Below are 25,471 nucleotides of genomic sequence, written 5' to 3'. Positions count from 1 at the left end.
TCGTTTCTTGTACAAGTCTCAGGGTTAATAGTTTTTTCTTGGATTGCCTCTAAGATGTTATGGCAGCATGTTTAGAGGATGGGCACTTTCAAGTTCTAAGATCGGGTTTTTTGCTAGCTACTTTTTCTCACATCAAAAACACCCAGCACACAGTTAGCTTTAAAATACAATTTATTTATACACATTAAGTATTCACAGGTATTAAACAGCATTCAAGAGTATATGCAAAGGAGGAAACACTTGAAAGAAAAATAGAAAAGGATATACGTCTATTGTAGACAGTAGTGGTATCCGTGTCGGTCCCAGGATATTAGAGAGACGAGGTGGGTGAGGTGATCGATCACTTTTATAGGACCTGAAGAAGAGCTCTGTGTGGCTCGAAAGCTCGTCTCCCTCGTTCCAACAGAAGTTGGGCCGATAAGAGATTCCCTCACCCACCTTGAGTCTCTGTTGTAACACACACTTTATCCATTTCCGACACTAAGAAGGTGCTTTACCTCACCCTTCTTTCCAAATCCTCACAGATTATTTGTTGTTCCATCACATTTACATGGGCAGTCGCCAGATATACATTATGGCCCTGATTCAGCAAACACCTAAGCAAGGGCTTAGCCTGTCTACTAAGGGCACATCTACACTTAAAAATGCTGCATCAATTCAGCTACACAAATGCAGCCACGTAATTATAGCACTTCAATGAAGACGCTCTGGGATAGCTCTCTCCTGTTGGTGTAGTTATTTCGCCTCCCTAAAAGGCAGTAGCTATGTCCCCTGCCAGCAGGGGGAGCTCTCCCTCTGACAATAGCTCTGTCTACATGGGGGATTAGGTCTGCATCACTCAGTCTACGTCCACACTACAGCTTTAAATCGATATTAGTAAAATCGGTTTTATAAAAGAGGTTTTATAAAATCGATTTTACGCGTCCACACTAGGGCACATTACTTCGGTGGTGTGCCTCCATTGTCCCAGGGTACCATCAATTTCCGGAGCGGTGCACTCTGGGTAGCTCAGTAAAAGAATAGGACCAATAACTTCAATATCTCTCCACACTAACCCTAAATCGATTTAGTAATATCGATTTTAGGGTTACTCCTTTCGTTTAGCTGGAGTTCAGAAATCGATTTTAAGACCCTTTAAAATCGATTTTAAGTGCCTTGTAGTGTGGGCGGTTACAGCGTTAAATCGATTTAACGCTGTTTAAATCGATTTAACGCTGTAGTGTGGACCTGGCCTCAGGGAGTGGATTTTTCACACCCCTGAGTTACACCGATATAGAGCCATAGTGTAAACCCAACCTCAGAGTCGTCCCATTGAAATGGAATTATTCACAGCAGTAATTAAAGTTAAACACATGCATAAGTGTTTCAGGGCCAAGATTAAGGCCAAGGCTCCTGAGAGGCGCAGATTCAAGAAGAGAAGGCCTGTGCGAAAACTTGACACCGCTTGGCACCTGGTCCAAACGATGCAGCATGAAAAATAAACTCAGCTTTTTATACAGTAACGGAGCTGGTGAAAAACGGCTCTACGCTGACAATGCAACTTCTAATTAAAACTGCCACTTTTGATTATATTGTTCATATTTTGAAAAATGTCCCTTTTCAAAAAAAATATTTTGGATTTCTCTGCCCACTTGAGAGAGAACGTGGAGTTATCTCCACCAAAACTAAACAGAAATGTGATAATTAAAAATATTTACAAATAAGTTTGAAGAATATTGGAGGAGGTAGGGGGGATGGAAGTAGTTCTAAATATTAATCAATATGTCTATGTACATGAATGATAAATATATGTGCTACTGAACCATTTCCAAACAATGGCTCTCCTAAGCACTGAGGTCACATTGCGTAGAGAAACTCCCAGGCCCACAGGGTTGACATTCTCAAAGGCACAAACCACCCCAGGGTGGGAATGTAACATACAACACGGCGTTACTGGCACAGGTTGGTTAGTTGCATGTGTTGCTATGGCTGGCAAATTGCTCTTTTTTGAGGTGGGGGGGGAGCTATCTTTGAAAGGAGTTCATCCATCCTCTCCCACTCTCATCCAGGGGGGCCAGGCAGGGGCGGCTTTAGCCATTTCGCCACCCCAAGCACGGCGGCAAGCCGCGGGGGGGCGCTCTGCCAGTCGCCAGTCCCGCAGTTCCACTGGATCTCCCGCAGGCTTGCCTGCGGATGCTCCATCGAACCCGCGGGACCAGCGGACCCTCCGGAGGGACGCCTGTGGGAGGTCCACCAGAGCTGCCTTCCGCCCTCCTGGCGACCAGCAGAGCGCCCCCCACAGCATGCGCTTGGCGTGCTGGGGGCTGGAGCTGCCCCTGGGGCCAGAGCCCACCACTTTTACTGGCCCTAAGTGTGAGCAACTGGATGAGAGGGGAGAGGAGCGAGCAGGAGGGTGGGGTCTTGGAGGCAAGGGGTGGTGTAAGGGTGGGGCGGTATAAGAGGGCAGGGAATGGGGCAGTGTAAGGGGTCAGGGCCTTGAGGAGAAGGGGTGGCCAAGGGCAGGGCCACAGTTCAGGGGCCAGCAGCACCCCCTACACACACTTTTAGGAAGCTTTTGCCCATCCTGCCATCATCCCAAATAAATTTGTTAAAGTAAGAAATCTTTGAATGACAAGTATCAGAGGGGTAGCCGTGTTATTCTGGATCTGTAATAGCAGAAAAGAATCCTGTGGCACCTTATAGACCGACAGACGTTTTGGAGCATGACGTTTTGGATGCATCCGACGAAGTGGGTATTCACCCATGAAAGCTCATGCTCCAAAACTGTTAGTCTATAAGGTGCCACAGGACTCTTTGCTGCTTGAATGACAAGGAGACTCAGAGACCCACCATATAACCGCTAAAATCCTCACTCACCCCTAGAGCTGGGCAAACAACAGAAGGTTCTGGTCACTGGTAATTCCAAAAAAATAAAAATAAAATAAACAGAAAAAAATTGGCTTCAGGTTATAGACTCATAGACTTTAAGGTCAGAAGGGACCATTATGATCATCTAGTCTGACCTCCTGCACAATGCAGACCACAGAATCTCACCCATCCACTTCAATAACAAACCCCTAACCTATGTCTGAGTTATTGAAGTCCTCAAATCGTGGTTTAAAGACCTCAAGGTGTAGAGAATCTTCCAGCAAGTGACCCATCGAACAAAACTAAATTTTTTCCAAATTTTGATGAACCAAAAAGCTTTAAAAAAAAAAGACATGGGAACATTTCGAGGGATGTAACTTTGAATTTTTTAAATAAAATTGAAGGACATTTTTAAACAAAAAAATGTGTCAAACTGAAAAATCAAAACAGTTTGTTTGGAAAGTGTCTAAACGAAATGCTTCGACGTTTTAAGAACTGGGGTCAGAGTCTGGACATGAACAATTCAGCAGAACAGATATGAATTTGCAAAATGTTTCCATGTTGCTGAATCTGCATTTTTCACCTAAAATAGGTTTAGATGAAAAGTTTCACCCAGTCCAGTCCCCATTATTGATGGGCATTGTAAGGAGGGATCGTCTCTTCTAGCTGGTTCCCCAGCTCAAGTCTGTCTCCATCTAATGGGTTCCTCCCACCCACTCCAGTTTAGGGTTGCCAATTTTAATTGGACATATTCCTGAAGATTTGATCACAATATAATCTTTAATTAAAAATTAATATTTAATTCCTGCAGACTCCTGGTCAATCCTGGAGGACTGACAACGCTAATCCAGTTCCCTGGGCTTGGCCCGTGTCTCCACCTAATGGATCCCTTTCTCTGGTTTCCTGGGTGAAGCGTCTGTCCTCCATTAGCAGGTCTCTCTCACCATTCTCCAGGGCTGGGTCTTGATTCCTGTTTCTGGTTCCCTGGTCCTGGTCCCTGTCACACACTGCGGTGAGCTCATATTCCTGTGAATCCTGTGGACTTCCAGGCTCCTGGGACAGATGAGTCAGCTTTTGATGAAGATGAGTCCTGGGCAGGCAGACACTTTTCCTCTAGCTTTCTGAAACATATATTTGCATAGTAAGATTGGCAGCACCGGTAACACCTGTGGTCCAAGCACCAGAAGAATCGTGCGAAGATTCGAGGACGCTGGCTCTGAAACAAAAGAGAGAAAGGCCCCATTACTAAAGGACTCATTTAAATCATCCCACTGCTGCCATGAGGATCCCAGAAGATTATGATATTCCTGGGATACAGTAAGACCTGAGTTTAGCCGTGCACACATGGGCACCACTCAGAGCAGCAGGAATGAGATCTCCAGGCTCATTATCCCCATCGGCCAATCTGACGGAGGGAGAAAGGTGAGCCTGGCAAAGCAGCCCGTTACAGAGTCTGGGAACCGGGAAATTTAAGATGCTCCAGGATGGGGTCCCTCAGATCTTAAGGTTAGAGACAGTGGTTACGATCATCGACTCCAGCCTCTCCTGAAGCGTGGGAAAGGGCTAGCCATGGTGGGAAGGGAGGGGTTTGAAGATGTATACATGAAGATGTGGGGTGGGTTTGCTAACACATGGTGGGGCTGACAGGTGAGGAGCATGACTGGTTTCTTTGCCTTGAGGAGCGGGCTCAACTTTTCAAAGTTTGGGGAACACTAATTTAGTCTGAGCCCTGGTATAACCCAGGCCAGAGAACGTCGCCTAGTGATTCCTGCACCCGGTCCAGTGATTTGAGGCACCGACTTGGCATTGAGAGTGATTTTATCATACGCTGAAATCTGGCGGCAGAAGGGAAAGGGAATTATAAGTGAAAAGACCGAGAAGTGACTCTGGTTTTCCACTTGAAATAACCACCCGGGGCTGATTTTCCATGGCCCAGCGCCTGCAGCCACATACCCAGCGCCTAGTGAGTTCGGTGTGCGGGCAAGCTCCCAAATCCAGACAGTGGCACTTCACATCCACTTTGCCCTGGTGTCAGGGACTGCCCTGAGAGCCTGCCCTGAAAACACTTACACACCTGAGCCCTCCCACTGCGATCCAAGGCTACTCCTACGGATGGAGCTAAACACGTGGCTAAAGCATTTGCAGAGGTTCCAAAGAGCTGAGGCTCCGTGTAAAGGGAACATTACTTCAGTTAGTCCAGTCCTGGGCTCATCAGAGGCTCCTGCCCGTCCTCTCTCTTCACAGCTGAGTCCCCCACCCAATGGAATTCTCCAAGGAACTTCCCACTCCAAGAGACCCTAGATACCGTGACCAGCGCCAGCAGTCCCTCTGGCCCAATCTCATGCTTCAGGGCATAGTCTGAACGCCACGGAGGTCAGGAGTTAATTCTCCACCTGCAGTTACAGCATCGTAGAACTATGTTACAGCAGGTTCTTGCTTTCTCTGGAAGCATCAGATATTGTCCCCTGGGCTGGATCAGACAGGACAGCAGCCTGAAATGCCCTAGGGCATTGGCTAGACTGACCCTGTGGAAAACAGGCTACAACTCCCTTGTTTTAAAAAAATCAATTCCTAAGGAAGATTATGGGTAACATTTCCAAGTCACTTTGGGGCTTTTGAAAATTGGGCCTTTTAAAAATCAGCCCCGATCCCTGCAGCGCCCACTCCTGTAAGCTGAGGAGTTCTGACCCATTCCTGTAAGTTTGTGTCTGTGGCCTTTTTAATACAACAAGAAAAACAGGAAGGGGAAATGTATGCTACATACATTCAAGTTGATCAAGTTAATGTTGTGATAGGACACTTAACGTGTATGTCCTAACCATACAACATTAATGTTGCATTAATATGGTTTTTGCATCTAATTATTTTTAAATAGCAGCCCTCACACCTATTGCTTTAACTGGAAGTTTCAATTGCAACCAAAACTCTGGAGAGATTTAAAAAAAACCCAAAAAACAAAAAAACAGAATCACAGGAGCTCTGGTAATCATCAAGTGATCCATCCCCTGTCACCCATTCCTAGCTTCTGGCAAACAGAGGCTAGGGACACCATTCCTGTCCATCCTGGCTAACAGCTGTTAACAGACCCATCCTCCATGGACTTATCTAGTTATTTTTTGAAGCCTCTTATTAGTCTTGGCCTTCACAACATCCTCTGGCAAGGAGTTCCACAGGTTGACAGGGTGTTGTGTGAAGAAATACTACCTTTTGTTTGTTTTAAACCTGCTGCCTATTAATTTCATTGGGTGACCCTTGGATCTTCATAGAAGATTAGGGTTGGAAGGGACCTCAGAATGTCATCTAGTCCAACCCCCTACTCAAAGGGGGGCCAATGTCCAGACAGATTTCTACCCTAGTTCCCTAAATGGCCCCCTCAAGGATTGAACTCACAACCCTGGGTTTAGCAAGCCAATGCTCAAACCACTGAGCTACTCCTCCCGCCAATTTTGTGTTATGAGAAGGGGTAAACAACACGTCTTTATCTACTTTCTCCACATCAGTCATGATTTTATAGACCTCTATCTTATCCCCCCCTTAGTCGTCTCTTTTCCAAGCTGAAAAGTCCCAGTCTTACTAGCCTCTCCCCATACGGAATCTGTTCCATGTCTCTAATCATTTTTGCTGCCCTTTTCTGAACCTTTTCCAATTCCAATATATCTCCTTTGAGATGAGGCAACTGGATCTGCGTGCGGTATTCAGGATGTGGATTTCTATAGAGACACTACGATATTTTCTGTCCATTATCTATCCCTTTCCGAATGATTCCCAGCATTGTTTGGTTTTTGACTGCTGCTGTGCATTGAGTGGATGTTTTCAGAGAATCTGAGATCTCTTAAGATCTCTTCCTTGGAGTCATTGTGATGCTAGGGGAAGTCCTAGAGGCTGGGAGGGGGAATTCCACACATGCTGCAGTCAGGGCCAAGGAGCTGAAGGCAGGCTATGACCTCGTCAGTGGAATGAGTCATTGCATACAAGCACAGCGTTGGGGGATGGAGATGGAAGCAACCATAAGCTCTTAGGGGACTCAAAGGGAGTTTGGGGTCAGGAGTGACACCCTGGTCAGACACTGGGCCTGATCCTTGTGCATGCCGAGCTCTCAGTGATGTCAGGGTGTGCGTGAGAGCTGGGACCCATGGAGGCAGCGTGGCGCAGAGCGCTGGACTGGGTGTCCCATTGCTGTAGGGAGGGTCTATACTGAAGGGCTACAGCAGCTGTAGTGTTTTAAGTGCAGATGCAGCCTGAGCCATAAAGCAGGTTCCTTCCCACCTCCTCCCTTTGCAGAAAACACCCCGTCAGTTTAAAAGCTACAGAATCCTCAATAAAAGCGATTTCTTCTCCAGGCCGTCTCCAAGCCTCTCTCCTTGCAATCTGAAGAAAGCTTAATGGTTGACAAATGGTTTTCCCATGCTGCTGCTTACTTCTGTCTAGCGCCTGTTGCTTTTTAACGGTGCACCAGCCTGTCGTGGAATCACCTTGCTAAACCGGTTACAAATTCCAGAAACCCGTTAAGTATAATACTTAGATTAATTGGGCTGTTAAGTAATTTGACAGTGCCTAAGCAACTCCCTCACCCAACCCAGACAAAGAGGAGTTGTCTCTCTGAGATTATTAAGAAGAATGGACTGGGACTTTTTAAATGATGGGAGAACTGAACAGGGCTCTCCCAGCGGAGTGCTCTAGCCACAGGGCTAGGTTAGGACAGCTCCTCTGCCATGTTGCAAGAATTGAACTCACAACTGTGGGTTTAGCAGGACAATGCCCAAAGCACTGAACTATCCCTCCCCACCATGTTGCATAGAGCAAGGCAGGTACCTAACTTATTACTGCAAGGTATGACTTGAGCAGCATTGAAATCACCTGGCTGCAAGAGAGGGGTTTCCCTGGATTACAAGCCACAACAGGCAGGGAACATGGAGGGGGTGGGGCTTGGGACACACCCCTCTCATCAACATCTTCCATTGGCTCCCCCCAGAGCATGCTGGCTTTTGGAGATCGCAGTTTTCTGCCCTGAACCCATTGCCCTAATTCCCCATCAAGAATAGCATCCCCGACACCATCTCAGCAAACCTGGCGGCTGCACGTTGCGACTTGTCCTCCCCCACAACTATTTCAGATTTGGCGTCAATTTCTACCTGCAAGTCAGCAGGACTCCTACGGTACCCGCGTGGTCCCTCAGTACACCAACATTTTTATGGCTGACTTAGGACAAACGCTTCCTCAGCTCTCATCCCCTTACACCCCTACTCTACTTGCGCTACACTGATGACATCTTCATCTTCTGGACCCATGGGAAGGAGGCGCTTCAGGAATTCCACCAAGATCTCAACTATTTCCACCCCACCATCAACCTCAGCCTGGACCAGTCCACACAAGAGGTCCATTTCCTAGACACTGTAGTGCAAATAAGCCATGGTCACATACACACCACCCTATACCAGAAACCTACTGACCGCTACACTTACCTACATGCCTCCAGCTTCCATCCAGACCACACCACACGATCCATTATCTACAGCTGAGCTCTAAGATACACCCGCATTTGTTCCAATCAGACAGAGACAAACACCTACAGAATCTCTATCAAGCAGTCTTAAAACTACAATACCCACCTGGTGAAGTGAAGAAACACATTGACACAGCCAGAAGAGTACCCAGAAGTCACCTACTACAAGACAGGCCCAACACAGAAAATAACAGAACGCCACTAGTCATTACCTTCAGCCCCCAACTAAAACCTCTCCAGCACATCATCAACAATTTACAATCTATCCTGAAGGACGATCCCTCACTCTCACAGACCTTAGGAGACAGGCCAGTCCTCGCTTACAGACAGCCCCCCACGACCTGCAGTAAATACTCACCAGCAACTACACACCACACAACAAAAACACCAACCCAGGAACCAAACCCTTCAAGAAACCCTGGTGTGAACTCTGTCCACATATCTATGCAAAGGACACCATCATAGCACCTAACCACATCAGCCACGCCATCAGGGGCTCATGCACCTGCACATCTACCAATGTGAGATATGCCATCATGTGCCAGCAATGCCCCTCTGCCATGTACATTGGTAAACCGGACAGTCTCTATGCAAAAGAATAAATGGACACAAATCTGACATCAGAAATCATAACATTCAAAAACCAGTAGGAGAACACTTCAATCTCCCTGGTCACTCAATAACAGACCTAAAAGTGGCAATTCTTCAGCAACAAAGCTTCAAAAACAAACTCCAATGTGAAGCTGCAAAACTGGAATTAATTTGCAAACTGAACACCATTAGATTAGGCCTGAATAGAGACTGGGAGTGGTTGGGTCATTACAAAACCTAAACTTAATTTCGCCAATACTGATTTCCCCCTACTGTTACTCACACCTTCTTGTCAACTGTCTGTAATGGGCCACTCTCTTACCACTTCGAAAGTTATTTTTCCTCCCTTAGTATCCTGCTGTTAATTCATTTATCTCGTTAGACTGACCTCAACCTTGGTAAAGCAACTCCCATCCTTCCATGTATTTATACCTGCTCCTGTATTTTTCACTCCATGCATCTGATGAAGTGGGTTCCAACCCACAAAAGCTTATGCCCAAATAAATTTGTTAGTCTCTAAGATGCCACGAGGACTCCTCGTTATTATTGACACTCTGCACTCGCATTGGGAGGCCCCAAACACGGCTCCTCAATTGGCCAAGGGCTTGTCCTTGGGCGTAGCCAACTCTGCTATGCCAGCTCCCACTGGTCCATTTTTGGCCAATTGTGGCACAAGCCATCAGGCCATCTGAGAAGATCTGGAGCAACTGCATGATTCCCTCAAGCTCACATTTACATAAGTGGGAGCTGGGACATGTGTGTGGCTGGGATGAGAGACGCTATTGGTGCAGGAAATCTCCCATCACAAGCTACTTACCTTCCCCTTTGGTCTCACTGCGAGGTTCCTCCTCAGCACCGGACGTCCCAGACACAGTAGGTGGGATTGAGCTGGGCTCTGGAATGGGACAATAAAGAGGAAAGTGTTGGTGAGGACTCTGTATATCACAGGCCTGATTCTCCTCTTCTTGCCTGCACTGCGGAAGGGTGGTCTAACGGGGAAAGTGCTGATTTAGGACCCAGGAGTGCCAGGTTCACTTCCAGCCTTTGCCACAGAGCCCTTTGATTATCTAGGGCCAGATACTCAAAGGTATTTGCATTCCTGAAGATGCAGGTAGGCCACTAATGGGATTTTCAAAAGTGACTAACTCCCATCTTCAATGAGAGTTAGGCAGCTGTGTGCTCTTGAAAATCCCCCTACACTCCTATTTACAGCTTGAGGTGCCTAAATACCTTTGACAATCTGGCCCTTAGGCCCAGATCCTCCAAGGTGTTTAGGCATCTGATTCCCATTGATCTTTGAAGATCTGGGCCTCAGATACTAGCGTGACAGTGGCCAGAGATAAAACAGACCACAGCCTGCCACGTATTTCCCGGGGATTTCAATGCTGACACTTCATAAATGTTTGTTCCTGATCCTGCAGTTGATGCAGCCAGCAGTATGTTATTGAGCAGTCTGATGAACAGAAAAAATGAGTCACCCTGTGGCCTATAGGACACATGCTGCTCTCCCTGTGAGTCCTTGGGGCGCTTTAAACCTTGCCTGCACTGCAGAAACTTTGCAAACATGGGCAGCAGGTATCATAGGCAGGGGGAGGGTGTAACTCCCCAAACAGCCTAGCTTGGTGCCGCCCATGCTCCGCCACCAGGCCAGGCCCCCCTCCTGCTGTTCCCAGCACTCTGCCATGGCTGGCCGGGACTGTTTGGCCTGCCTCCCACTGGGACTCCGGGTGGCAAGCCCCCAGCACCTGCCACCCTGAGCTCCAGGCCTGGGGACGTGGCAACCGTGCTGCTGGGAGCGCTGAGCCTGGGTCCTTTCCCCCACAGCTGCCCAGCACTGGGGCCAGAGGCCACAGTGGGAGTGCTTTGGGCTCCTGCAGGGGCAAAAAGGGGCCAGGGACTAGCCTCCCCTGGCGGCCGGGTCACTAGCTGGCCATGTTTGCAAAAAATGTTTATTGTCATTAGAATCAGTGGGCCTAGTGTAGTCAAGGCCCCTGCTCTGGCACAACAGGATTTACACCTTCCTGGTTCTCGGGCCAGTCCCATCATTAGTTATAGCAGCCTGGGGGCTGCTCTAATGTGTGCCAGCTGGCAGGGGGCCATCAATCCACTGAGAATAGCCAGAGTGCATGGTTCCTCTCTTCACACATTCCCCTTGGGCTGGGGGCTGCAGAGGAGATGGCTCTCCCAGCTCAATGTCTGCTGGGGTCTTCCGTATTCTGGGAGTTTAATCATAGAAATGTAGAACTGGAAGGGACCTCAAAAGGTCATTGAGTCTAGTCCTCTACCTTCACAGCAGGACCAAGTACAGTCCCTGACAGATTATTTTGCCCCAGATCCCTAAGTGGCCCCCTTGAGGACTGAACTCATAACTTTGGGTTTAGCAGGCCAATGCTCAAACCACCAAGCTAGCCCTGTTTCCACAGGCTTTATGCTGCCTGAGAAGTGCAATGGGAGCAGAGTATCAGAGGGGTAGCCATGTTAGTCTGGATCTGTAAAAGCAGCAAAGACTCCTGTGGCACCTTATAGACTAACAGACGTATTGGAGCATGAGCTTTCGTGGGTGAATCCCCACTTCGTGGGATGCATGGGAGCAGAGTTTTTTCTGGGATCACCGAGTGTAGAACTTACCTACCACGATGAGGTTTACAATACCCACACACTTCTTGTACATTTCACCTTGAATCCTGTAAACACCTTCATCCCCTTTGCTCACGTTCTCCATCTTGAAGTAGCCACCAGAAAAGGAGAGTGTCTCCTTGAAGGAACTGAGGACGTTTTGGGAGTCCTCATCAGAGGAGTAAATGACATCTTCCCATGACGAAGTTGAGGTGTCATATTTCTGCACGAAGAAAGACGTCTCTGAAATGTGGGTGGCATTTGGTATGGCGGTGTTCACAGAGCCGCCTTCGGGCTCAGTCACGTGGACAACTGGACAAGCTTCGTGAGCTGTGAAGTTTCAAACAAGAAGTATTTTAGTTTGGCTTGGCAATCCTGGGTCAGGGACTGACAAAGGGGGGGGAGGGAGGGACAGTAAAGGAAAAGGGTCTGACAAAGGGCCTCCCTTACAATAAATCATTCAGCCAGTCACTGTTTAAGTGAGAGGCTTTGTAGATGCTCAGAGAGGCTCTCCTGCCAGCTAAGAATTTTTGACACTCTGGCTCCCTGCCGAGACCAGCTTTGCTGTTCACTCGCAACCAGGGTGGATAAAAATCAATAATTTTTTTTAAATAAAATAAATCAGATTTTTTGTATTTAAATTGGATTTTTTGGATAAAATGTTTTTTCCTCTAAAAGCTATCTAAAGAGAGTTTTAATTAAGATACATTATAGCTCAAAGATCTCTCATCATGGAATAGGGGTTATAAATTCCAATTCTACAGAATGAGACAATATATTCATGTCATGTTTAAGAAGAAGTTTTGTAAATGAGTTCCAGTAGTTCATGGATTAGGGACCCAATTTTATGGGGTTCCAGGAGCTTCTGTATAGATTATTTAGGTTAATCTTGCTATCTACCCACTGGGACTCAGTGCTCAGTCTAGAAGATACCATCAGAGATGCTTAGTTTTGCAGTTCTCAAACTGTGGATTTGTGCCTCCAGAGGTAACATGCTTGTTAACAGCAAAAATATTTTTAAATAAACAAACAGAGGTGAGAAACAACAGACCTCAGCCCTATTGTCACTCTGCAAATTTGTGTACACAGAGTCAATCCCTTACCTCACTCTAAAAGTGCAAAGTTTCAAAAAGTGCAATGAATAGAAGATTGTTGGGTGCGGGGGATAGATGTGGACAAGGAGAAGACACCTGGAGATAAATGAGAAGCGAGGGACATAGGCTTGTTTTGTTAAAATATTATATGTTTTCTGCTGAAGAAAAATATCCAGAATACTTAACATTGGTGTTTTAATTAAATACAACAATTTAAATGTCTGTCTGATGACAGTCTCCTCCTAATTCAGCATGGCAAGAAAATCCTCCAAATATTAATGATTAACCAGTTGAACTGGAGATAGTTCACCTCCCAATGACTTCATAAATATCTGCTTCAATTACCTTTGGTAAATGAAATAACCAAACAATTATTCATTTTCTGATAAAGTTGTAAAACTAATCTGAAGAGTTTTCAAAACAAATCACTGTTTAAAAATGTATAGTGTGTACCTTCTAAAAATTAAACCTACCATCCTGAGTTGTGAAGAATATGTATTAAGATTATAACAACCAACAAGAATGCACTTATATGTAGAAATCCATGATTAAATCTAATTTTCCCGACTAGTGATTTAAATTATGATTTAAATCAATTTGATTTAAACCGAATCCACCCTGTTTTTGCTGACTAAAAGGCAGTTCTGCTCCCCAGGCCCTTATGGGATGTCACTGTCCCAAACTCAGCTGTTACAGAACCAGGAAATGCTCAGCTAAGATCTTCCCCATGTAACACTGGGAAAGAATCTTAGCATTACAGGGGAAAACAAACCACAGAGCTATGTTAACCAGGAGGTGCCATTTCCCCCATATAACCTTAACTCTGCCCTCTTGGAATGCCACTTTATTGCATCTTGCAGGGTTTTGCCAACCCACAGCCTTCAAATACCATCAAGTTACCTTAAAAATCATGAAATATTTAAAAATAATCAATTATTTTGGGAGAGGTCTGCTTTTTCATCTTTTGAGTTTTGAGCCTCGGGATGGGGGGCATGGGAAGTCACTTTTTTCAAGCCTTCCTACATAAACCCCACATTTTGGTTTAAACAAATGGATATGCTTATCACAGGACTCCAGGCACTGGGGCTTTTAGAAAATCAAACACCAAATATCATGAGATGCATGAAAAAATCAGGAGAGTTGCCAACAGTGGGAATGAGGAACATTTGCCTAAGTCACAGGGAACTAATTGTAGGGAATCCTCTAATTAATGCATCGTTTGGCTCTTTAACTCCTCCCCCTGTGGAGGGAAAGGCCATGGGTATGCCAGGATCATCAGTGGCTTCGTGCCTGAAAGTACCTCTTCCCTTGACAACCCCCCACTCCCCACCCATCGCACTTCACGTGATTCTGTTGTAGGGCTGCACAACAGGAAGCGAATGATGCAATCGTGCTTTTGTCTTTCTGTTCATTCCAGGTCCTCTAATGACACTGAAGTGTTGGGCATTCAGCAGCTGCAGTTAAAGCCAGCGGGAGCTAGAGGGTCTCACGCTCCTGGGCATCAGGACACATGTATAGAGCCCTGCACGGATACAAAATTTGTTTCCGCACGCAAGCTTCAAAAACGGTCCACGGATATGAAGCGGATCTCTGCTGATTTCCAGGGCTCTCCCCGTTTATGCCTGGATTTAGGAGCTGAACTCTGGGGATTATTTTGCAAAACCTGCTAATGACTTACGGTTTTTTCGTGGCAAACCGTGACTTTTTTTTTTTAAAAAAGACCCTGACATTCCATGACTGAGCAAAACATCTCCAGGAATATCAACAACGCTGGCTCAGAGAGGGTAGGGCTCTTGTTCAACAAAATTATTTTAAACGAGTGACTTGCTACGAAAGAGTTTGAGATATTTGCTGTTGCAGAACAAAGGGGGTTTTGATCTAAAGGAACGTGACCCTGAACTTCTTGCAAATTGTTCCACACAAATGGGGCTTGTGCATTTCCTGCTGGGGCTTTGTCCGGACAAAGAGACAGAGCTCAGCCGGAACAATCAACCGGGAGAGCGGAGCAGAGTCAGAGGTAGGGAAGGCCTGGGAAGATCCTGAGGCAGTGAATGAAGGTGTGTCACATTCACCTGTTCCTTCCTATGGTTAGATCACAGAAAGATCTAGAAGTGGGTGCTGGGGTTTCCCCGCGACGAATGGGCAGCGTGCAGAGTTAACAAGGGCTGCTTCCCATACACACCCCTATCATGCCGCGCGCGCGCACGCACACACCCTCACGCCGGCACCAGATCTGATTTCATCTCATGCATTTACACAGCACGTCTCTGCAAGCAGATTACAACTCCCAATGTCCATAGCTCCAGTAAACTCTGCAGTGAGGGCATGCCTGCCCCTCCCTCAGACCTTAAAACCCAAGGTCGACTCCCCCTGCCAGAGAAAATGCACACTTCAAATCAGCCCCACACCGCACCCCCAGTTCCCCAAGCTGGGGCTTGCCAGGGGATTCCCTGCTCGTGATCAAATGGAGCTGGCTGGATGCAAGGTGCTGGCCAATCCTCTCTGTCTCCAGCTACTAAACTGCATTCAAAGAAACTTTACAAAATAACGCCCCTACCCACACACCTCCTCTGTATGTTTGTTCCATGCACTCTTCCCTCTCTCCCTTTTCTCTGGGTCTCTAAGTCTCACCTGCTCAGCCAGCAGCTGGGGATTTGCAAATAAATAAATAAAAGCAAAAAAATACCAGACAAAAAAAGGCCCCTAAATATTTTCTGTAAAATTGACATGGGCAGGACCATCGGGGCTGGACATAGGGGGCTGCTGCACCCCCTGGCTTGAAGTGGTTTCCATCCTATACAGGGTTTACAGTTTGGTTCAATGGCTCTCGGCCCCTCACGGTACAAATTGCTCCAGCGTCCCTGGGCAGGACAGGGCCTGAAGAAAGGGGCATGCAGAGGTGTTGGGAACACATGGGCACTACAGCTGCCATCCACCCCCCCCCACAAGCTCTCTTTTCTCTAACCCCCAGACAACATGCATCTCCCTCCCCTTTTCTGCTCAGACCTCCAGCCCCACTGAACTGTATAGATGGGAGCTGGGATCTCTTACCTGAAGTACCATCCAAAAACCCACATAGGCAGGCTAGAAGGAAGAGCCTCAGAAACACACCGACCCACCACATGGCAAAGAGGAGAAAGGAATGGGAGAGAGCAGCAGCAGCTTCCCCAGAAGCCAAGTCCAGCCCACTATCACCTGATTCCACGAAAGAGTGGTAATCTGGCTGTGTAAATGGTGCCTGCTGGGAAGTTCCACCAGAGAGGGCTGGAGATTAATTTAAAAACAGCTCTGGAACTGCTCTGCAATGGGATGCGAGTTTTCTGAATCATGGTTTGCTTCCTGAGGCTGGTCACCCCTGCCCACCCCCAAATTTTGTAACTTTGTTCCAGTAGATGCAGCAATTAGAAAAGGCTGCACTTGGCTTTGCTAGCTCAATTTTGACCTCAGCCCACTAGTTTTACACCCCCCCTCAAACTTTTTGGAATTTCTCTGAGTCATACTTTTCTAAGAAGTCTGAGGCAAACCAAAGCGCTCGGGAGACAAACAGGAACAATGAACCCAGGCGCTATTAAAAGTTTTTCAACTTTTTTTAAGCTGTCTAGCTCAAAACCAGTTTCAGCTGGGGAACAAACTGCCAGAGGATTGGCACTTATCTCTCACACACACCCCCACCCGTTGTCCCGATTGAAAAGGAAGTTAGGAGGAAGAGGGAACACGATACTGCTGAATTATCACAATTAATATAAAGGCAATGTTTCTTTGTTCTATTGTCCAGGGAAGGCTCTGGAGAAATGGCTTCATAAGTCGAAAGTATCACGGATTTTAATGCACTAGTTCAGAGGTCGGCAACCTTTCAAAAGTGCTATGCCGAGTCTTCATTTATTTGCTCTGATTCAAGGTTTTGCGTGCCAGTCATACATGTTAACGTTTTTAGAATGTCTCTTTCTATAATATATAACCAAACTATTGTAGTATGTAAAGTAAATAAGGTTTTTAAAATGTTTAAGCAGCTTCATTTAAAATTAAACTAAAATGCAGAGCCCCCCGGACCGGTGGCCAGGACCCTGGCAGTGTGAGTGCCACTGAAAATCAGCTCGCGTGCCACAGGTTGCCTACCCCAGCACTACTTATTCAGCTGCCCCATGTGGGCTTGGCGTAACTTACACCAGCTGTGCTGAGAACCGGTGTAAACAGCTGCCCTAGAGGTAAGGCAGGCGAGAATCGGGCCCCAGGCTTTCAGCTAAGACACTGCTCACACTGGGGATTTCAGCCAGTGCACTGGCCAGCCACAGGCAGAGCTGCCCCAGTGCAAATGCCCAGTGTAGACAGGTAAAGCCTGAATCGGCTGGGATGAGCTGCACCAGCACGAACTCCAGGCCTGTCTGCATTAGAGCCCCATCCTTACGGGTGGGGACCAGAGAGGGAGTCAGGCAGGGGTAGGGAGAGAGAGCAGGAAGGGTGTAGGGATTGATCCTGGCTGGCAAACCACCAGATAGTTAATCCCTGCAACCCCCCGTTACCCCCCCTGATCATAAGACCAGGCAAGTACAGCACTACATGCCTGAGTAGAATGAAAAACATAGCACGTCACGCTTGCAAGCAGCGGGTGAGAAGCAGGGAGATAAGGGAGATCCTCCGCCAGTAAGAAACAAGTAAACAAGGCTGTGATTCATGCTGATTCATGCTGACAATGTAACCAGAAAGAATAAAAGGGCTGCCACGCCGGCTAACGGGGCGCCTTCCTGAGCAAACAAGCTGTCTGTGTCTGGTTCCTTCCCGCATCTGGTGACCCCGACGTGATTCCAGCCCTCCGTACCCACCGGCCGGCCGAGCCGTGGTGCACCGCAGTGCGTCTTCGCACTCCCTCGTGAGTATGGGGGGGGATTTGTCCGTGCAACAGAAGGCTCATACGACAGAGCTGGTTCAAGTACTCAAGGTAACCGGTCGCACGACAGCATCACAGCGACATGTGGAGGAATTGCTCCATGTGATAGAGGTTAAATGCCCTTGGTACCCCGAGAAAGGAACTCTCGAGGTTTCTGACTGGCAAAATGTGGGCGAACGGCTCCTAAGGGAGCCTCGAGCGCCCATCCGACACATCTTGCTGTGGCAACATTGTGCAGAGGCAATCGGGCGTTTGCGAAAGGAGGCGCCCCCGCTTGCCTCTCCCACCCCTACCCCACCTCCCTCATATGTCACGGAGGTTGAAACCCCAAGTCCTGCACTCAGGGCGACACCCCCTAGTCTAGCCCCCTCTGAGTCCTTGCTGTCGTCGCCCTCCCCCTTTTGCCCCCTCCGGCTCCGAGCGCAGTACAGGCTGCTTTCGGCCCCAGCTGGCTGTGAAGGAAAAAATATAGACAGAGGCGGAGCAAAAGGAAATACAAGTTACAGAACTGAAATTACGTTTGCAAAGCTTAACTGTCCAGTAAGACCCAACAGTGTGCCTTTGTGACCCTGGAGTCGGCTGCCACAGGCAGCCGACCTGGACTGGAATCTCTGAAAGAGACGCCGCAGGAGATTCCAGGGTGTAAGAGAACAGCCCTCCCAAGAGCAGAAGCATGTTGGAAATTCTGGACAAGCTGTATACAGGATAATCTCCCTTCCACCTCTCCCCCTCCTCTGAACATTATACACAGAAGTGGCCAGTCGGGACGTACCTGTGTAAGTGTAAAAGGAGCTTCGGGCTTGGGGCATTAATATTTTCCTGAGTGATGTGGGAGCGTTCCCAACACTCTCCATTGTTGTTTTATTATTTTATTAATGAAGCTTTAAAATTCAGTCATATGGTGTGTTTTCTTTATCTTCCCCCAGCGATCCTGTAGTGTCAGCCTGATCACCTGACACGAGGGATAGATTGGTAACAGAAATTTGTCACAGTTTGGTGAGCAATTAAGAAAGGGGGAGCACTGCAGAATTTACACCATCTATTTGTTTTACCCTTGTTATTTTGTGTTTGCTTTGCTTGGTACTGTTGGTGCTATATGTTGAGGATTGCATGAGTAAAAGTATGCCTTAATAGGATAAGAAAATGCTATTTGGTTTTGGTTCTGTTCTGTTTAACCGGTTACTGTTGTTTTTCTGCTCTGTATACATTTGGGCGTTAGGAGTGTGGGCGGAACTGAACCTCTCGTTCGTAATTCCTTGGAGTGGAAGCCATGAGTGCGAGGAAGCTCTGAGGTTGAATTGAGATCCTTCTGTCCCGTCCCCTGTAGCGGACAGTGTATAGAAGTGGGAAAGTCTGACTTAGACTGTAATTCCCTCTGCGCTCTGTGTAATTTCTTTTTTCTGTTTAAGTGTCAGCAGACGGATGGGTGGACTCTAGGTAAACTCTCTAAAGGGGTTTGGATTTTTGTCCAGGTGGCAAGCCTCATGAAGGAGGACTCGGGTAGTCTTGTGAGTGAGAATGTTTAAAGGAAAAGACCAGGAGGGGTGGGGGCTAGTTAAGAAGCCCACCCTCCTAGCTAAACTGGTGGTGGAACAAGTTGGTGCCCATGGAAGGGACGGTTCAGCAAGAAAAGCAGGATCGGGCCCAGGCAGGCAGGCAACAGAGAGGGAGATTGGAAAGCAGGTTGGAAAACTTTAAGGGTGTAGTGGAAGGAAGGAGTCAGTAAGTGTAAGCATGGGGATTTCAAATACCCAGGACTTACTTGGCATGGTGATTTAAGTTGATAAAAGTGTCTGTTGGGAGACGAGCAAGTGATTTAAGGGAGAGTGAGAAGTTAACTCTGTAGTTGCTGGAGGAAACAGCAATTGAACTTTGTAAAAATGCTAAAGAAAAAAGCTCTTGGTGTCTGCGGAATGTTTGTAAATAAATTTGGGCAAAGAAATTATTGGATTGCTATTATTTGGTTTGGCTATGAACAATTTAGTTAAATTAGCTGAAGAATGTATACAGTGTTATGTAATTGAAAACCTAGGCTGCTTATGAAACAAATATATGAAAATATAGGGTAATTCCTCTGTTCTTGCCTGAAGTCAACAAGGGTATTTCTATATTTCAAGCAATGATTGTCTGCCCAGAAGGGGTGGGTAGACCTCTGTTTTTTTGTCTTTCAGATAATCAGAGAAAACTGATGCCAGCTGAACAGCATTCAACGTATCATGCATTTACTGGCACAACAGGAATTATGTTTTGTGTTCTATGTCCTGTCTTGTGGTGTTTGTCTCGTGGCCAAAATTGTTGTGTTTAATATTTTTATAGGATAGTCTAGTTAAAATTAAATAGAAGGGTTAAATGCAGATACTTGTTTTATTCAACTTTGGAATACAAGGTGTTTGGATAAATCAGGAGAATGTGATACACTAAAGTCTAATGCATTTGCTTAAGTAAGAAAAAGAAGCTTCATTGGCCAAATTGTTAATTAAAGAAATTGTTGTTATAATTTGCATGCCAACGGTCTTTGAAAGCAAAGACATGAAAAGTTAACCCACTCCCCATATTGTACATGGGATCTTTCTGGCTACCTCAAATTTCTAGCCAGAGGGCTGGGGATGGTGGAAGGCTATTGGACTAGAGGTTGAATTGAATGAACTCCTCAAAGTGGGTGTGCTTGTTTTAGCTCGTTGCTCCAAAGTTCTGTAATAAGGTTATTTTAGTAAAAGAGTATGTGTGACATATATTAAATAATAAGACTAATGTACTGTATAATGGCAATGTTTACGTGTTCGTTGTTGGGAAAAGGTGTATAAGTGAAGAGTGAAAGTTTCCTTTGCAGGTTAAAGGAAGCCAAAAAGGGAGAAGAAAAAAAAAGAACAGAATGAGTTAACTGAACAGAAAAAAGTAGCTAGGAGACTGTAGATAAGACACTGTCTCCATTCAAGGACACTGCTCACAGCTAAGACTTGGCTAATAACCAAGGAAAGGGGGGTGGGGCTTGAATGTGCCCAAGCAACTATGAGATCTGCAAAACACTGCCAGGCACTAATGAAATGTGTTAAGATTCTTTTCTCACGGGTAAAGAAGCGCTACCCAAAGACCGAATCAGCCCTTGCCTTCCCGGATGCCCTTCAACTAGCCCTGGCAGGCTTTGTGGGCTCCCTGTCCTATCATATTCAGAAAGATCCTCGCCTGCATGCCATTTGTTACATTCCCACTGTATTTCGTAAACTTTGCCAGCAAACCCCCATAATTGATGCGCTCACAGTATTCACTGATGGCTGCCCAACCCGTGGTGTTGTTTCTTGGCGTACTGCCACGCAATGGCACTCGCGGTTTACCACTCCTCATGCAAGCCCTCAACGGGCAGAACTTGCTGCCCTTTGTTTAGCCTTTTCTCATTTTTCCATTGTCCCCCTTAATGTTATTACAGATAGCCTTTATGTTGCTAACGTTGGTACCGCTATAGCTGGCAGCTATGTGACCCCACTTATGGAACAACCACTTCTTGCCCTTTTTCTTACCCTCCAACAGCTTCTGCGCTCCCGGTCTCACCCGTTTTTTATTGCACATATTCATAGCCATCTTCTCCTTCCCGGGGTTTTGTCTAAGGGCAACGCTTACGCTGATACACAAGTGCGTGTTTCCTGGGTCCATTCTCCTGCTTCCCCTACTTCCAGCCACGCCTTTCATCATCAAAAAGTTAAAGCCCTCGCCCGGGAGTTCTCCATTCCCTTGGATAAGGCTAAAGCTGTTGTTCAACAATGCCCACAATGTTCCTCTCTCCGCTCTTACCCCCCCCACCGGCGTCAACCCCCGCGGTCTCGGCGCTAATCAGCTTTGGCAAATGGATGTCACACATTTTTCACCTTTTTCCCCGTGGAATTTTCTTCATACTACTGTCAATAGTCCGCTGTTTTTCTGTTATGGGCATCCCAGCCAAGCTGAAAACAGATAATGGGCCAGCTTACTGCTCTCAACAAATTGCTGCCTTCTGCTCCCGTTGGGGCAGGCCAAGCTATCGTTGAGCGCGCGAATCGTACCCTCAAAACAGCTCTCCTCCAACAAAAAACAAAAGGGGGAATCCCGCCCACGCTGCCCGACAAGGAGGTGTGGTTAGCACATGTTCTTTATACAATCAATTATTTAAATCTTGTTTTTGATGGTGCCCATTATACCTCCCGTTTACAGAAACACTTTAGGTGCAAGGAAGAACTCCCCGCCCCTAAAGTAACGTATAGACAACTCCCTGGAACCACGTGGAGTGCCCCAGTCCCCTTGATTACCTGGGGGCGGGGGTACGCAGCCGTTAACATACCTAAGGGGCCTGTGTGGGTCCCAGCCCGTTACATCCGTCCGTGGAAAGAGGACCCCACAGGCGGCCCGCAGCATGGCGTGGCACCAGGGTCTTAATAATCCCATTCCTGATTTCAATCAGTTATTAACAACAACAGTTACGCTGTCTCAATAACGGCGCCGCAGTACTCCCAATGCACCAGTGACGTGGGTACAAACAAAGTTCCTCCCACAGCAAGCTGAGCGTCTGCTGGAACAGCAAGAAAAGGAGAAAACCCCAGAGAATTTGTTAACTGCTTTTATTGCTTGCCTAAATGCTAATTCTTGTGTGATGTTATGTATAATGCCTTGGCCACCTCCTTGGTTGGCATACTTGGCTTAATAATTAGTAATAGTAAAAATCTTAATTGGTTAGCTTGCTCAGCGGTTAAAGCTCTTAATGCCACGTCTATTGCAGTGGCATTGCTTAATGAGGAGCAAACAGAGCTGCGCCATGGCATTTTGCAAAATAGAGCTGCCATTGATTATCTTCTTTTGCTACATCACTATGGTTGTGAAAAATTAATGATATGTGTTGTTTTAATATTTCTGATCACTCCCATGCTATTAATAATCAATTAGCTTTAATTAAAAATCTTACTGCTCAAATTCGAATTCACAATGACCCATTCTCCTCCTGGTGGGACTGGCTATCTAGCTGGCTACCAGGATGGGGTTGGTTACATCAGGTAATAACCTCTGGAGGACTTTGCCTTTTATTCCTCATACTCACCTGCTGTGGCGTTCAGTGTATTCCCTCCTTAATTTCATTGTGCACCCAAGGGTGCCCTTGGGCAAGAAAAAAACCTGCCCTTCCCTTCTAAAAAGTAAAGGGGGAGATGTAGGGATTGATCCTGGCTGGCAAACCACCAGATAGTTAATCCCTGCAACCCCCCGTTACCCCCCCTGATCATAAGACCAGGCAAGTACAGCACTACATGCCTGAGTAGAATGAAAAACATAGCACGTCACGCTTGCAAGCAGCGGGTGAGAAGCAGGGAGATAAGGGAGATCCTCCGCCAGTAAGAAACAAGTAAACAAGGCTGTGATTCATGCTGATTCATGCTGACAATGTAACCAGAAAGAATAAAAGGGCTGCCACGCCGGCTAACGGGGCGCCTTCCTGAGCAAACAAGCTGTCTGTGTCTGGTTCCTTCCCGCAGAAGGGAGAATCAAACTCTTCCCCCCACACCCCTTCCCTGGCAAGTCCAGAGCAGCATCAGCTTCCCAGTCTCTGCTCAGCCTGCAGAAACAGTGGCAGCAGCAAGGCTACCAGCTACACAAGCCCCTTGGGAGTGGATAAGGCAACAGTCATCTAGTACCTGCTTCTGGTAGGCACCTAGTGTCTGTTCATAGGATAGAACTGCTCTACAGCATCCCCCGCTGGCCAAGCACAGCACTACAGGCAGCACACCCCTGCCTCAGTTTCCTTCCTTCAGAGTCCCCACTAACTCTACACACTCATGCTGGAGATGCGGCTTAACCCTCCAGCCAAGTCACAAAGCAAGTTACCCTGGAAGGGGTTACCAAAAGCCAGCTAAACAAGTTCCAATAAACAAACAGCTTCTTCTGCCCCTCAGCCCTCCCTTCCTAGCCCTGTTCCCAGCCCCCTTCTGGGCTACCTCTGAGAGTCTTTCTGGCTGCAGGAGATCGACCACAACCTGGTCCCTGTGGGCACCATTTTCAGCCCCTGCTGAACCTTGGACCATCTGTGTTCCAGTACAGAGCCCTGCCCCCAAGGCTGGTCCCTGCCCCCAGAGTGCCCAGCCTCCTGCAGACGCTAGCTCAGAGCTTTCCACAGACCAAGCCTGTCTGGCCACTCTCAGCCCTTTTATAAGGCCTAGGCATCTATTATGTTATCACCTGACCCTCTTAGTCCCACCCCCTCAGGCTGAGAAGCAGCTAATTAATAATGGCACAAGTGGGGTGGTCCCATTTCCCTTTGAAGGGGCCAGTCAGCCTGTGACCGTCTACAGTGTGGCCAACCCCACTCATTCCAAAATCTTGAGCCAGATTCCCCCAAAATCATGAGATTGGCTTAAAAACCATGAGATTTTTAATCTGGGGCTTTGAGCTTCACCAGTACACTCAGTTCATCGTTTTAGGCTTTTCTCCCCCACCACAAAGGCTTGAGGCCTGCTTTTCTTTTTAAATGAAAGCTGAGGTTCTCTAAAAAAAATCACGTGACTCCAGGAGCCAGGGCTTCAGGGAAAGCAACAGATATCGTGAGGGCATGATTGGTTGGCCACGCTGTGTGTGTCACAGCCTCCTGCAGGCTGCTGTAATTTGAGCCAGGAGATCTGAGTTTAGCAGCCAGCTGCCCCGAGATCAAAGGAAGCTGAAACTGCATGAAGGATCTGGTCTATTGTCCTTACTTAAAACTTTCTTCTAGAGGTGATTGAAAAACACACATTTTTGCAAAACGTTTAGAAATTTCAAAGTTGTTTCAAACTCTCCAAAATAGACCCATCTGTTCTCTTTCTTTGGGGGGATGCAGTGGGTTGTTTTTTTTTAAACATTTCCCCACAAAAAATTTAAATCCAAGATCTTACTGAACTTTTCATCAAACATGTTATAAAAAGGATAGATAGGGGCTATGTTTGGGAAGGGGTAGATAAATGGATCTAGAAAGTGCCTATGGGGATGGATGGGGAAATAGCTCACACGGAGAGAGAACATGTGTTTTTCCCAGTTCCCCCTTGTGCCATGTGCTTGCACTGAGCTATAACCGTCACCCCCAAACTGGGCACAATTTTGGGGTCTCCCCACCCCAGCCTGACAATGAGTCTCCCATAGAGCACACACGGGGTGGGCTAGGGGGAGTTATGGGAGAGCTGAATCGTGCTCTCCATGAACAGGGAACATATCTGGGGTTAGATTTTCAGAACAGAGCTCAGCTCCCATGTAAGCACCAGATTTTCAAAAGCAGTGGGAGCATTAAAAAAGCCCTCTGCTTCCTCCCTCCTCTCCTATAACTCCTGTGGGGTGTGGGCGGGTGACTGCTCCCCCCTGACAGCTACATCTACCCTAAGTGATCTCACTTGGATTGTCTCCTACAAATCAATCCCAATATTTGTCCATGTTTGTTTCAAAAATGCCCTGGGAGCTACAGGCCAAGACTTTCCACCCAAACTGGTGATTTGGGGCCCCAGCTTTTGATGTGTATCTCCAGCTGCTGGGCCCCCAGAATCACCAGTCACAGCTGGAAAACCCAGGCCCCTGAGCTTTTTCCTGCTGTTGGGTGTAAATGAGCCCTGGGAAGGAATAAAAGCCATCTCTTACCTGCCTCAGCCAGGCCATGGTGGGGAGCGTCTCCTGCATGTTAGATCCCAAAGCAAGCAGCCTGGATTGCCACATGTCTCAGCGTACAGGAAACTCCTTACCCCAGCATGGTAAAGAAGCACACTCATCTCTCTATTACTAGCTGGGTGCTTCTTCTGCATCCTCCACCAATACAGCAGGCTCAGAGCAAACAGGCATTTCTCATTGGCTGCCTGAGCTTTGAATCTCCCTCCAAACACATTGAGAGCAGCTTTCCCTTTCCTGATTGGGTGCTTCTGTGGCTGGCAGGGTGAAATTCATCCTGGCTCAGTTTCTCCCCTGGTGTAA

The 25,471-nt window shown here is 47.1% G+C and overlaps 1 protein-coding gene and 2 long non-coding RNA genes across 8 annotated transcripts in view; 1 reads left to right on the top strand and 2 right to left on the bottom strand.

Annotated features, from left to right (window-relative positions):
* The window catches only part of LOC127032316 (C-type lectin domain family 2 member D-like), a 279,024-nt gene that overhangs the window by 32,763 nt on the left and 220,790 nt on the right, over nucleotides 1–25,471 (bottom strand). The gene's annotated exons all lie outside the window — the stretch shown is intronic.
* LOC127032364 (uncharacterized) lies at nucleotides 9,553–25,234 on the bottom strand. Its single transcript, XR_007768768.1, has 3 exons — nucleotides 25,145–25,234; nucleotides 11,570–11,887; nucleotides 9,553–9,836 (listed from the first exon to the last, which is right to left on the bottom strand). It is a non-coding gene; the product is annotated as an uncharacterized LOC127032364 (long non-coding RNA).
* On the top strand, nucleotides 17,357–20,384 carry LOC127032362 (uncharacterized). The gene is made up of 2 exons (XR_007768766.1): nucleotides 17,357–18,312; nucleotides 19,708–20,384. It is a non-coding gene; the product is annotated as an uncharacterized LOC127032362 (long non-coding RNA).

Source organism: Gopherus flavomarginatus, chromosome 12 (genome assembly GCF_025201925.1).
Source record: "Gopherus flavomarginatus isolate rGopFla2 chromosome 12, rGopFla2.mat.asm, whole genome shotgun sequence".
Lineage (NCBI taxonomy): Eukaryota > Metazoa > Chordata > Testudines > Testudinidae > Gopherus > Gopherus flavomarginatus.
This window is presented reverse-complemented; position numbering and strand designations above follow the sequence as displayed.